Source organism: Myotis daubentonii, chromosome 3 (genome assembly GCF_963259705.1).
Source record: "Myotis daubentonii chromosome 3, mMyoDau2.1, whole genome shotgun sequence".
NCBI classification, from domain to species: domain Eukaryota; kingdom Metazoa; phylum Chordata; class Mammalia; order Chiroptera; family Vespertilionidae; genus Myotis; species Myotis daubentonii.
In genome coordinates, this window is record NC_081842.1 from 80,323,428 (window position 1) to 80,336,353 (window position 12,926).

Genomic DNA, 12,926 nt, shown 5'->3' on the forward strand with positions numbered 1-12,926 from the left:
CCTACCCCCCCTGGCACATGCCCTTACCCCCCACCCCCGCCCCCAGTGTAGATATGCTCTTGACTGGAATCAAACTTGGGACCCTTAGGTCCGCAGGCTGACACTCTATCCACTGAGCCAAATCAGCTAGGGCCATGCTAAACAATTTTTAATTTATAGGATATTTTATCAAATAAGGTAGAAGAATGGGAGTCATATACTTTTGCATGTTTTAAACTTTAGATACGAAGATAAACTAACAGTAACATTACTTTTATTATAATTTTAAAACAGCACTTTGACTGTTATACATCTGTCTTTATAAGGTCTGTGTGTACCATCTGCATTTCTCAGTTGAGAAACTGAGGCCCAAGAAGATTAAATAACATGCAAGGCTGTTGTTACAATAGCCCTAGAAATGGAACACAGACTCCGGTTCCCAGCTGCTGTGTAGTGAGGGGTTTAGCTTGGAGTAAGAAAGAAGCAAGTGTACTGAGGGTCTACTCTGTGCTACTTGATTTTACTTGATTCTTACATAATTATTATCCCCATTTTACAGATGAGGCTAGTATCAAAACCCTAAAATTTAGAGTGGTAAAATAATTACCAAACAGCAAAAATAACCAAACCAGAATAAAAACTCACTGACTGCAAAGCATGTGTTCTTTCCACTTAACCAGGCTACATGCCAGAAAGCCCAGACAAGAGTATTGACCTCCAAAGAGTTTCCTCTTTCTCCTATTCCATGTTTTTAGTGTTCATTTGTTCATTCCTGCACTCTGTCCTCATCAGTTTTCTGGCCCCTCCTACTTTGCTCACTCTGTTCCAGTCACACTAGCTTCCATGTTGTTCTTTGAACACAACATGGCCTGTGGCTTTAGGACTGGCTGCTTCCCCAGCCAGTTTCTGGACTCTCTCCCTCATGTCATCTAGTACCATCTGGAATACTATATTTTACTTATTTTATCATTGGCTGTGTCTTCAAAGTGTGTGTGTGTGTGTGTGTGTGTGTGTGTGTTTTACTCAATAACTGGTCAATTTCAATTATTGGTCTGTTTTATTCAATGAATGCTACAGTTCTAACTTAAGAACAGTGCCTGATACTTAGTTGGTATTCAAGAAATATTGGTTAAATTTTGAACTACACCTATTCTAGATCTTAACTAGGACCCATTTTAGGAGTAACTGTAAGCAACAGACACATAGTATATAGTTTCTTTTCTTTATCATCTGTAACAGAATTACCATTTATTGAGCAGTTATTATATGCCATGTATAGCATGCTAGTCCTGGAAACAGTTATAGCAGGGAAGTATTATTGTCTTCATTTTACAAATAAGCAACTGAGGCTCAGAGAAGTTAATTTGCAAAGGTCCTGCCTAGTAATTGGCAGCACCACAATGCCAATATAGTATTTATTCCGAACCCTGTTTCTCACCGTGACATACACCCACACCTCCTATCTCATATATCTCACATGCAAATCATCCTCCCCAGTGAATTTGTGTTGTAATATTCTGCCTGTCAAAAGCACAGAAAATCACCACCACTTACAATCCGCTGTTTTGTCACAGTATTTTCTGTAGGTTCATGGCTACTTTGAGCCTTGATCATGAGACATTAGCAAATATTCTTTAATCATTGTAATAATAAAGCCAGTTTAGTCATTTGGCATAAATTCATAATTATTTTTGGATGGTTTAAAAATTTGTGGCTTTGCCAGTAATAACATCTCATATTCCCTAGGGGAGGTAGGTTTGTCATAAATACCATTTCCCTAGTACATTTCAAGGAACTTTAAGTTCTCGGAAAATATTTTTAACATGCAGCCTTTTTTCAGACAGACTTCAAGGGCATAGTGTTCTATACCCTTAAAAGTGTATGTCTATTTGTTTTATCTTACTAAGACTATTTACATGTTTTTCTCTTATTATTTAAAATCCATTTTGTATTTTCTATCTTAGTGAATTGAGGAAAACAGAAATGGATTCTTTAGAAGAACATTCTGATGTACTTGAAGAATTTTCTGGTTTTAATTTCCATTAGTCTTTTTTTCTCTTCCCAGATCACAATGTTTTCAATCAGATATTGCAAATGGGTATTTTGGAGGATTAGTATAATTCCTTTCTCTTAATAATTATTCCTTGGTAGGTTGCTTTTCTTTCTTTTATTCATTCCCTTTTAAAAAGCTACAAAGAGTATATCCCTTTCCAAATCTTATTGAAACACCCCCCCCAAAAAATTTTTTTAAACCCCTAGTTCCTGTAAGTCTTTAAGAAAAAGACTTTCCTCCTTCATTTGGCTTTCATATGTTAATTCTCTGGTGTTCAGTTTGTCAGATTTAACATAAAAGGCCAAAGGAGGAAGCAGTCATGTGCCAGAGTTGATGAGTTCACTGGTTTTCTTTCACCTTCTTGTAGTGTGGCTGCTGCCTGCACAGAGGCAGCGGCTAATGTGGTATGCTTGGGAAACCAAAGGTTTCCTAACTTGTTAGTGGGAAATTCCGACTTCAGAAATTTACAAACCACAACAACAAAGGCTTAGGTTTTATTGTGACTACTGAAGTCATTCAATTTACCATGAGAAACAGGGTAGATAGGAGCCCAAAGAGTGTAACATATGAAACATTTTGATCCCTAGAGAACTTTCTTTTTCCCCCTGTTTATTTTAGCTATAGTAAATCAGTAAATAAGGGACAACAGAACTAGGAGCATTTCATAGCACTGAATAGTAAGTAGAGGTGGGGGCAGTTGGAGGATGGAGGCTGATGCTGGGTTTGGCTTCCTGCTGAGCAGTTAGATCACGAATCACAGTGAGTGTCCTCCATATGCCCTTACCCACTTTTCCTAGTTCCTGAGGATGACTGGTTTCTGTTTTTTCCATGATGTTATAGAGAGCTAGAGTTTGGGCCACAGATAACGTTTAGTTACAGACAGCTTTTCTTCTGGAATCTGTTGGAATATAAATTACCATTTTTCTTGTGGTCTGTGTTTTGCATGTCCTCTGTAAATTGTAAACTTAAAATTATTTCCGTTATCTAAGCCTTAATGTTCCCTTGATTGACAGTGCAGAGCATTTGCATTACATTTTCCTTTTCTGTCACTTCCAAGCACTGAGAAGATAGAATCCATGTACACAGAGTTTGATCCTATTTTTCTCTCCTCTAAGTTGGGTTCTTTTAAGATGAATGTGTTCTAGACAATATTAAGCATGTGTAGTGAGGGGCAGTTTCATCAAGATGTTACCGTGGTTAGCAGTAGACCTGCTAGGGGTGAGAGCAACGACTTTACATTCCACTTCCCTTGGCCCTGGCTCTGCTGCTGGTTTTGTGCTTGAGTAAGAGTTTCACCCATTTAGTTATGTTTATCTCTGTGAGAAATTCTGTTCATAGCAGAATTAGAGAAAAGGCTATAGTGTGCTTCATTATGTGTAATATGAATGCCCATCCATTTTGCCCTGACCATATCTTATCCTGCGATTTGAATTCTAATGGAGGACAAACTATTTCAGGTTTGCGCTATGTAGTTGAAAAAAAGTATTTTTGAAAAAGTACTGACTTCACTATACTTCACTTTTAAAGTTCACTCATTCACACCGTTTTAGAAAAAAAGCAAAAACCCCAAGTCTCAAAACAACAGAAAAGCTACCTTCAGAAGAGCCTTGCATCCAATGGACAGGGAATATTAGACCAAAATCTGCTGCTGACTTAACTCTGTGACATTGCCTCATCTGCCTGTCACTTCAGATGCAACATGGGAAAGCAATACAATTTCGTCTCCAAGGTTTACACAGGTTTTTGATAAGCCTCAAATCTCACTTCCACAGAACAAAGCTTTAAAGTCCTTTCCTCCCTTCTTTCTGTTAGCATTGTATACAAATTCATGTCAAAAATGTATGCTTCCTTCCATCAGAAGAGATTTTTTTTTAAAATCCTCACCCTAAGATACATTTATTGACACAGCACCCCCACTGGGGATTGAACCTGCAACCTAGGTATGTGCCCTGACTGGAAATCAAACCTGCAACCTTTTTGGTAGTATGGGATGATGCTCCAACCAACTGAGCCACCCGGCCGGGCTCCACCAGAAGAGATTTTTATGACTTGTCAAGTCTCATAACTGTATGGAAACCCTAATTGGAATTTCATGTGATTCAGATTTATTTTTGGTTCTTTATATGTCAAGGTTATAAGTGTGCTATAAAAGCTATGTTAAATTGAAAGTACAATTAAACTGAAAAATTAACACCTGGAAGAAGTGTTTAGCCTATTAGTTTCTGAAAAGGGAATCTTTATTATCTGTGTCTAGGATCTGATATATAAGCTATAAGATTTGTCTTACCCATTTGTTTTTATGTGTGCCTCGAAGGCATGGTAAGACTTTCAAGGTCAAACAGGGAGATTCCAGGCTAGCTTTTTATTTTTATTTATTTGTTTATATATTTTATTGATTTTTTTACAGTGAGGAAGGGAGAGGGACAGAGAGTTAGAAACATCGATGAGAGAGAAACATCAATCAGCTGTCTCCTGCACATCTCCCACTGGGGATGTGCCTACAACCAAGGTACATGCCCTTGACCGGAATCGAACCTGGGACCCTTTAGTCCACAGGCTGACGCTCTATCCACTGAGCCAAATTGGTTAGGGCATCCAGGCTAGCTTTTTAATCCTTTGCTCTCTTTGGTCCTTTACTCAGTAGGGGAGGTAGGAGGGAGAGAGAGAGAGAGGGAAACATCTATGTGAGAGAGACACTTGGATTGGTTGCCTCCCACAAGCGCCCCCTACTGGGGCTGGGAATGAACCTGCAACCCAATGCTCTAACCACTTAGGTAAGCATGCCAGGGTTTGGTAACTTATTTTTTATCTCAGGTGACTAAGACACATTTAGGAACACTCCTGTGGGTTTCTCATAGGAGGAATTCCCTTCTAGCAAGGACGTCAGGATAAAGGATAACTTCGCTTTTCACAGTGCCTTTTTCAGAGAGGTTAGGCACGAGAGACATGAATTTTCTCCAACAAGCTTAATCTCTGACTTCACTTTATGGCTGGGTATAAGAGAACAGAACTCTTCAGACTGCATCCGGTAAGGCACCTCCTCTTCGGGCCCGAGGCAACGCCTTGTGCCTCCGTCTGGCAGAAGCCTGTAGCCCCATATGAGGATGAGCGCTATCCTCGTGGGGACTTGGCATAACTAGAGTGTCATAGGTACCATTTGCTGAGGGGCTGCTATGGTTCTGCCACTGTGCCAACTGCTGTATCACATTTAATCTTCACTTTAAGGATCGAAAACATTTAAGGTGCCTTCCTTTCTATGAAGGTCGAGGTTGTTCTGACAGATAGATGATGTATTTAATTATCAGAGTTTGGGTGTTCAGATCCTGATGCAAGCCTCCTTTCTCTTTTTACCTCATATTCCCTTTTCATAGTACATTTCCAAGGAAGAAATCTGCCATCCTTTTTGGAATGCTCTATTCAATAGCCTTCATTTACATTTCAATTCCCATCTTTTCCATGAATGTTCCCTAACTTGTCTAACCCTCACTGATTCCTCCTTTCTGAGTCGCCACAGACCTTACAGTTTTTTTTGACACAAATACTCTATTGTTTTATACCATTTTCTAGTTTGCTTTTGTGTATTTGTTTTGCTCTTGAACTAACGGTAAGCTCCTTGAAGGATTTGATACTTCTCTGTCCCCCCTTTGGGCTTGAGCTCAGTACATACTTGATGACCAAATAAATGATTGAGGGCTGAGTAGAACCATTTCTTAGGGGAGCATAACCCCCTCTTAGGCTGAATGACTGTAAAATTTTCAGAATTTACTTATTATTAGAGCAGGAGAAGTAGAGTAATTATTCCTTTTGTTCCTGTCACTTCTTAGGAGAGGAAACCATTCAGTGAAATGAGGAAATCACTTGGAGACAAATTTAAATAAAGTTTAGATGGGGAAATACAGCCAGAGAATCTTAACTCTGCCTGTGATTCTTTGCATCTTTGCTCAACTCAAGGAATTTTATGGGACCATAAGAAGAATCTTGTGAAGCATAATTTTAGGGGAAATGAGTGGAACCCCAAATCACTTGACAAGGTTATCACCTTTATCTGAAATATCTCAGATATTTCCAGTTGTATGAAAACCTAAAGGATAATATGTAACCTCAAGTATAATGTATTTATTTTAATAATATGAGTTTTTAACCATTTTGATAAGTAGATTGATATTATTTTTAAAGAATAATCATCCCTTTATCAGCAAATGATAACTTTTTCATAAAACTCCAGTGATTTATCTCCTCTGCCATTCCAGTTAATGGACTAACAAGTTAAGGCTAAGGGACTTACATAGCATCTCACTGCATAGCCCTTTGTCTTGAGCAAAGAGCTAGGAACTAGGAACTTTCTCATGCTCTCCCCAAGGTCCTAGGCCAAGCAGCTCTTTCTTTTCTTCAGATGTAATAGCAGCAGTCACTTAAGTCTTGTCAGCCCAAATGTGATGAATGTTTTACATTCCTCTTAGAATTTGTGCTCTGAGGTTTGTTTTTGTTTTGATTCACTTAGAAAAAAAAGGGGGGGGGATTTTAAAGAGAGAAACTTAGTTCACCTTTAAACTTTTGTTCCAAGACTGGTGGGCCATGAGATAAGATAAATCTGGCAGCTTTGCTCCTGTCAGAGCGGCCAATCCTGGAAGGCTGACCTCATCCTGGAGGCTGCTTTTGGTAAAATGGTTTGGAGTTCTTCCAGGCTTAAGAGCTACAGTTATGTTAATATTTCCTCTGTGTTTAAGTATGGACTTTTTCCCTCCCATTCCTCCCACTTTCCTTAGCTGAGTTGTGTGGGTAATGATAGATCAGTAGCTTGTATTTTTGTATAGCCTTTTGCTCTTCTTGATCAGAACCCCCTCAGTTACTGCCCACTAGTCTGTCTTTCCCAGTATTGAGAGATACTTACGGTGAATGACATTGTTGCCTTTTTTAGGTTTCTGGAAGCCAAGGCTACAGGAAGCTTAACCAGTGGATGGATGGCAGAGCCAGGAAGAAGAGAATTTTGATTTATGAGCCCTTATTCTTGCTCTTTAGTCTTACCATTGAAATAACACTATTTGTCCATGTCCATTTAGTGTCACTAAGCACGCAAGCTTGGAGTAGTCTGTTGAATTGTCTTAAACAGTCCCACACTCTTTTTATCCTTACTTAATTTTTATGTACAGCCGACTTGTCTTATCTACATTGCTTTATCAGTCCATTAAGAAAGAGCAGGGACCCTGGACCATGACTGAAGCCTTTGTGCAAGTGCCACTGGTGATCTTATTAGTCCTTGTCATCAACACAGTGCTAGTCAGCGCTAGTAGGTGTAGCTGGGTTAGTGACATGGTGTGGTGAGTAGAGAACTTAGTTGCTGTGTCTATTGTCCTGCCTTCTGCTTCGCACAATGCCTGGGAGATGCTCAGTAAAGGTTTGCTGCTTCTGAGGAGTTAAAAGCTCTAGGCTGGCTTTATAGGTTGACATTGGAGTTAACTAACTGTGAAAAATTATAGGAAAATCACTCCTTTTTTTGCTTCTATAAAACCTGGCAGATGCAGTGGACTACCCCCAGTAACTTGGGAATCAAAGTGTATGATTGGGAAAAGGCAGTCTGCAGATTTCTAGTTACTGTTAAGTACAAACTGTTTAGACCCAATGTCTGCATCTTCCAGGCCTTCATCTGAGGCACAGAGTTTAGGGAAAAATAGAGGAGTCTTCCCTTCATTAAAGACAAGACCACTATTTTCTGCTCCTTCGTGTTTTTTAGAGCCCATTCCATGTCCCAGAGTGATTCACCTGGTACTCTTTCACCACCTTTATTCACATTATTTTGGGAGGAAGTTAAGGTAAGGTAGGTGGAGGTGGGCAGTGAGCAGAGAAACATCTGACCTGGTCTGCCTACACAACAGATACTGTACAGAACAAAGCAGATTTCACTGTCGTGACTTCATCTGAGCCTAATTTGTTTTCTGGTTTTTGTGTTTGTAAGTCTTCTATATGGTTACTTCAGATAGTGTCAGAGATTTGTTTTGGGCTCCCAAACACAATCTAGAAGAGGCTCTTCTTAACACACTGTTTTTAGAAATACTTTTCTTACCAAGAGGCTTCTAGATTTTAATTTATTTGTACATTTATCCAATACTCTTTTTGACACATCTACTGATATACCTAGGGTACTTTTCTATGTGTTAGGGATAAATTGGTTGCGAAATTTACCCTCAAGGAGTTTATAGTCCAGGAGACAGACAATAAACAAATAAGCAATAAATTTGTAACTTGATGTCATGTAGCAGTACACCGATGTGCAGGAAAGTAAAGCAGGGTAAGTATCACCAGAAGTTTACAGCCTTCACTGATAACTTCCCCTGCTGTTTTGGGGAGGTTGTTCTTAAGGTACTGAGTCAGTTGAAGTTTGAAAGGAAACCTGCTAATTGGGGAGGTCTGGGGAGTGCAAAATGCTTAGTTGGAAGATGTGGAGAAGAGGTCACTTGTTAAGTTAGTGGTTCAGACATAAATGTCTGACTATAGAGCACACACTCTTTCCAGGTCACCTCTCACCTTCAAAGCAGAGTGAACTTTGCCACCCAGAGAACTTTTAAGTGCATTTATTATTTGTTTTCTCTGTCCTCTCTTTATCACCTCCTTTCCATTGTTGTATCCTGGTTAAACTGCATTAATTTCACCTCCTTCCTTTCCCTCTGCCTTCTTGCTGCCTATATTTATTTATTAACAAGAACTCTGAACCTTCGACTTTCTCTTTTTAAATGGATTTTATATCCAAATTAACACTTACAGTGTTGAGACTTCTGGGGCTACTGTCTTCTTCCTTCCTAACACTAATTTAAGGAGAAACCAAAGGATGTAGCCCCAAAATTCAAGGGGCCTTGCCTCTGCCTCTGAGTAGCTGTGTGTCTCTGAAGCAAGTCATACTGTGGACTTCAGCTTCTTCGGCAAGGTGAGGCATTTGGATCAGATGGCCTCCAAGGCCTCTTATAGCTATAGCATTTCCTGCCAGCTGTGTATGTACACGTGTGTGAATACACTCTCTATAGCCTGAGGCATCCCCTTGTCCATAGAAAAGAACCTATCAAGGTATTTCTCAAACTCACATCTGTGCAATTGCCTGTTTGCTATTCTTATGTAATTAATATATGCTCTCTTTTACTGATAATAACTGTCGTTTAGGCTAGAATCAGTAGTTATCATAAACAGAAACAAGGAGTTGGGTGTATGTTGTCTACACCCTTACCTACCCCAATAATACACTTAACTTACCTATTCCTCTGCATACCTACCTCCCTACTTCCCCCCAAACACAAATGCATTATTCCCCAAGCTTGTTATAAAAAATAATAATTGTATCTTAAGATTTAATCTTATTTTTGAACCAGTAGGGCATAGGGATGTGAGGATAGTTAGATTGGAGAAAGAGCACTACTGTGTTATTATTATCTGTTCTTGGACTCAATTTAAAATTGCTGCTGTCCTGTCTTATCTGCTAAAAGCATCTGAGAGAACAGTCATGAAAGGGGAGTTCTTCCCCCATAGCTGAAAAAGAACCAAGGGACTTTCCTTGGAGGGCCTTCCTACTTTTGCTTGCCCAGCTTTCTTTCCCAGTCGGAAATAATGTTAGTGCAAAAGTCCAGGGAGAGAGAATCTCAACTCTGTTTTTAAGAAAAAGAGGGATGTAGGAGTGTTTACAACAGTGTTGGTGACAATCCACTAGGAATTAATTAGTGCATCTAACATTTGAAGTAGAAACTGACCACCAGCCAGAGGAGGTTCTAAAAGTCTTTGTAGCATACATCAAGCTTAAGGATTGGTTTGGTGGCCCAGAAATACTGTAGTGATGGCAGAAGCAGTCATAGAAATATTTCTTTGAAAGTTTGTGATACTGGTGGCTCTACATGGAGTGTCTCTTCATCTCTAAATCCTTATTTAAACATAATTTACAAAAGTAAACAATCAGTTTAAATTAAAACTATATTCATAGTCAAATATAAATTAAAGGTAAAATGTGTTAGATCTTTTTTAAATATAATGACTGGCTATGTGAACAACAGATTTCAGTTTCTGCAGCAGGATGAAACCAATATTTCTTTACATCCTCAGATTACTACTCCACAATATTCAGTCTTTTGTAAACAGTTCTCTTCCTGCCCCCTTCCTTTTTCCCTTAAATAGGAGGCTGTGTTTTTTTGTTTCTTCACCTTGTAAAAGCATTCACTTTGCCCTGAAGCACTAGATATAGACAGAACATGACTTAAGAAGAATTAATGGAATTTTATTCTTCCCACATTTTATTTTACCTCAAAATCCATTTATTACCAAAGGCCCTTTTTTTTTTTTTTTGAAGGTGAAGGAGTAGCAGAGAAACCTAAAACAAAACTTACAGCTGTTTGAGAAAGCAAGCTCTAATGGTAATTGCAAGTGGACTTGAAAATTAGGAAGCTCAAAGCTTGATTTGTTTGTATATTGGCTGTTACTATAGATTCCATCACAGCACTAGGAAAATATCACAAAAATACCAGTGGCTTACCAGTTAATCATAATCACTATAAAAGGGCAAACGAATTTAATTAAGCATAAAATTAATATATGCTTTATTTGAAAATGTAAAAATTCACATTCATTCTATCTAAAACTTTTCTATCATATAGATTGTCCCAAAGACTAAGAAATGCTTACTTGGAGAGCCACTATGACATTATATATCCACAGTAAATCTTGTTTAACTTTTAAAAGGGGTCTTAATGAGTGATTGTTCCTTGAACATGCTTTTAAGTTAATAAAAGGGAAACAGTATTGAAGTGTGTCATTTAAAAATTTTTTTCAAAATTGATGCTTGCCTATTAAAAAAAATAAAATGCAGACTCTGGGAAACAGCTTTTAGAGCTTTGATAGAGGTTATGATTTTCAGCAGTTGAGCTATAGTTTATGGTACAGATGGTACTTTGGGTATAGCTGAAACAGTAATTGATGGTTTCTGTTTCCCTTCTCCTCTATTTGATGCAGAAGAGTGGGATACCTTTTTCCTAAGGCAGGAATTTTTCAGTTTCCAATTACAGCCTATATCAAATAAGCAACTTTTTCTATGGCATATTCCGTACTTCTCCATAGTGACCTGGGTGTTGGCCCCTTTCTCTTCTCATTATTGTACGCTTCCCTAGATTTGAAATAATAGTTCTAGGGAAATCCTACTTCTTGGTACTAACCTGCAGTTTATATAGCCTATCTTCACAACAAATAACATATAATATTTCTTTTAGAATACTAAAACCAAAGTCTTGCATTGCTCCAAACAAAATTAGCAAAGAAAACAAAATCCTATGAAGCAAAAATAGTAGGCATCAATGTCATATACTTTGGAAAACTCACACAGGAATTACTAGAACACAGATAATATCTTGAATTTTAAGCAAATAAAAATGTTATGTTTCTAATGATAAATAAAAGAGACTATTTAAAATGAGAAATAATTCTGTCACAATTTCTTTTACAATATATGTTCAGACCAAATACAGTTCTGAGTGATAAATCAGTTTTTCATCTTCTAATGTTTTAAACTTGACATAGCATGTTTTAATTTAATTCCTCTGCTGCTTTTTTATTCTAAAAAGTAAAGTAAAATATGTAGATTTTTAGCACCTTCCAAGTGTTCAATTATCATACTGTAAAGGTTCATTTACCACAATAGCCTTTTCAGGGTTTAGATGTAACTAATTATGGTTTGAAATGCCACTGATTAACAAAATTCTTATATAGGCTTTGTCTTTTAAATTAGTTTTTTACATAAATTACTGTCCAAAGTATTACTCTAGAATAGCCAGCTTATCTTTAATTTTCAGTGCAGTTTGTCATTTACCTACTGATTGGAATTGCAGTAAAAGTTATAACTTAAAACGGTGATAGTTGTTACTTCCTTGTGCAAATTGACATATGCTTTTAAGACAATGGCGTTTGTAATATTTTTTTTTAACTTAAAGACTCACTTTCTCTTAATTACAGGATGTATTCCTAACAGGAGTTTTGTAGTCTTTTATAGTAGATTTACAAAAGGCATGGGGTGGGGGTTCACTAACAAACCCACTACCATGTGGCCATGTTTCGCACTCTGCTCTTAAAGGGAATTTTAGTCCAAGGAGAGAGAAGATCAGGAGATAGCATTGTTGTATTACAATATACTTCCCTCCACCCTATCCCCAAAGATTTCTTAATACAGGCAGGATTCAATGTGTAGCTCACTTGAAAAGCTTATGTAGTATATAGTCGTCCCCCACCTCTCAACATTTAAAATTAAATCCCAAATCTGTTTCCTCCATCGAAGAAAACTTTTACTTTCAAATTTTGTAGAAGTTGGAAAAAGTTCTGAAGCTAGAGTTCATTGGATGCGCTTTTTGAAACCTGTCTGCAGTTCATGATGCTGGTAACTTTAAAAGCTACCTACCGACTACCTGGCTCTCTGACAGTAGTGCCCCGTGCTGGAGCAGAGCGGCTCTCCCGGGCTTACCTGAGCTGCCTGCGCCGGGCCGGGCGGGGGCCGCAGTTGCGCCGCGCTGCGAGCGGGCTGTGCGCGCTCCGGGAGTCGCCCGAACAATGCGAGCTGGGCGCCGAGCGCGCCCGGCCTATGGGCGTTACGTCACTGCGCTGCCTTATAAGGCGCTCCGCGTGTGCGGCGCGGGCGGCGGGGGCGCCGGTGACAGCCAGACCGCGGTGGTGGCGGCGCAGCAACGTGCCCGGCTCCTCCGACGCCCAGACCTTAGGGAACGGACCTTGGGTCCCGGGCTCCCCGCAGAGAGGCATGGGCGGCGGGCCTGGGACGCTGGCGCCCTACTCCCGGGCAAACCAAGTCATGGGGGGTCATGGTCGATCTGCTTGTACTTTCCTCCCTCTGCTCTGGGGCTCTAAAGCTCCTGTTATTACTTAGGAT

At 39.1% G+C, this 12,926-nt stretch overlaps 2 protein-coding genes across 4 annotated transcripts in view; one reads left to right on the forward strand and one right to left on the reverse strand.

The window, feature by feature from the left end:
* CMSS1 (cms1 ribosomal small subunit homolog) overlaps positions 1 to 12,926 on the forward strand; it is a 418,346-nt gene that overhangs the window by 48,868 nt on the left and 356,552 nt on the right. The window lies entirely within an intron of this gene.
* Positions 1 to 12,926, reverse strand: part of FILIP1L (filamin A interacting protein 1 like) — a 131,202-nt gene that overhangs the window by 38,678 nt on the left and 79,598 nt on the right. Inside the window, exon 1 of one of the 3 annotated variants that reach the window (XM_059687964.1) lies at positions 12,507 to 12,654. The exons of 1 other annotated variant lie outside the window; for it this stretch is intronic. The gene's annotated coding sequence lies outside the window, so the exon portion shown is untranslated. Of the gene's footprint in view, positions 1 to 12,443; positions 12,462 to 12,506; positions 12,655 to 12,926 lie in introns of those variants that run through there. One more of the 3 variants, XM_059687963.1, reaches the window with a different exon arrangement.